The sequence below is a fragment of the Etheostoma cragini genome, chromosome 6 (genome assembly GCF_013103735.1).
Source record: "Etheostoma cragini isolate CJK2018 chromosome 6, CSU_Ecrag_1.0, whole genome shotgun sequence".
Classification (NCBI taxonomy): domain Eukaryota; kingdom Metazoa; phylum Chordata; class Actinopteri; order Perciformes; family Percidae; genus Etheostoma; species Etheostoma cragini.
This window is the reverse complement of record NC_048412.1, coordinates 27,993,030-27,994,689: the sequence shown is the minus strand read 5'-3', so window position 1 is coordinate 27,994,689 and position 1,660 is coordinate 27,993,030.

Here is a 1,660-nt window from a genome sequence, read left to right as displayed (position 1 = left end):
ACGTTTGTTTTGTAACACGGCGCGGCCCTCCGACCTCAGCGCAGCGGGTGGAGTAGTCCCTGACAGGGAGACGGAGATCTTTCCTGTAAAAGCAAACTAACTATTGAAGAAGGAGGAATTAAACAGACTATGATGCAAGACAAGCGCGTGATTTTAAAAACACTTCCTGATTATCGCATTTTATTTAATGCACTGGATGCATCAGCCGAGTGTTGAAGGGGAGTTGTTTTTGTGTCTTATTCTAAGTGTCTGACAACATTATGGGATGGATCCCTACAGAGATAGAGCTTTCTGTTAAAGAGTAAGATCCTTTTAGTTTAACACGAATCACGTCGTCACACCCACCAGACTCCATGTAAATAATCACTACTTTTATCATCGTTTACTACACGCTTCATTCAAAGCCGACAGAAACAAAATTAAACTACCAAAAAGCCGTCTTGGTTCATCTTTCCACTCTTCCAACCATCACCACTCTGGTTCCGGTTGAAATAAAACCCCTTAATTCACCCATTTACATGTGAAGTTGAAAGATTTAGGTGAGGAGTGCGCCTGAATCTGTTGCATGAACATCTGTGAAAGCAACTGAAAGTAGTTCACCATAATTCACCCAAAGCTGCTTTCTCTGCTTCTATTGCCATTAAAAACATCTTGGTTTGTCTTTCCACTGTTCCAACCATCACCACTCTGGTTTTGGTTGAAATAAACCCTTAATTCACCCATTTAATTTATGTGGCTATTATACACTGGCTCTATACACTCTAAAAGTAGTGATTATTTACATGGAGTCTGGTTGGTTTTGGTGATTGTGATTTCGGTGCAGTTTCATGTTAAACAAAAATAATTTTACTTTTTAACAGAAAGGTTTATCTCTGTGGGGATCCTTTCCATTACTTTAAATAATAATCAGCGAAAAACACAACTTTTAGCGGACGCTAACCGGCGGTGAACATATGCCTCCCGGGTCATGACTGCTGGTTCTGGCTCCAAATTGGACCAAATTTCTAAGATGTTTGTTCACATTAGTCATCAATGCATGGGAAAATATATTCCATAGGGTATTGGGGTGGGGGAGGGCTGGCAAACAAACTAATTGCTACTTTCTATTCTTCATTAATTAAATTAAACAAAAGTAAACGAGACGTTAAATGAAACAACTCATATTTCATGTATCTCTCTGGTCAAACAAACGCTCTTCTTCTTAGAAAAGCTTCCATCGAAGACAAAGAGGAGGAAACTTCATCTCTTCTTCTAACAATTAGGCTCCATCGCTTACGTTAGCACCTCTCTCTCTCTCTCTCTCTATGTTCTTTCTCTAGCTCGCTCCATCGCTTTTTATGCAACGTTAGCAGCGCTCCACTTAGCGCTCTAGGATACTCTTGCAGTAGCTGTTGTTATAGCAACAAAAAGACGCTCTTGGCTGTTTTTTGGAATAAAAACAGCTGCCAGTCAAAAGCATCCTAGTCAACTTCTTCTGGTCAAAAACAACTAAAAGTGTGAAAATAGCCTCAAAACGTGCTAATTTAAAGAGTCCGTGATTGAAGAGTTAGTGCAAGTGTCTTTTCAATTGTCTGGAAGAAGACAAACCTTCCAGGAAAAGTCCAAATTGAACTCTTCCCGTCTTTCGGCTGGTTGCTAATCTCCCTGCTCTTCTGTTTGC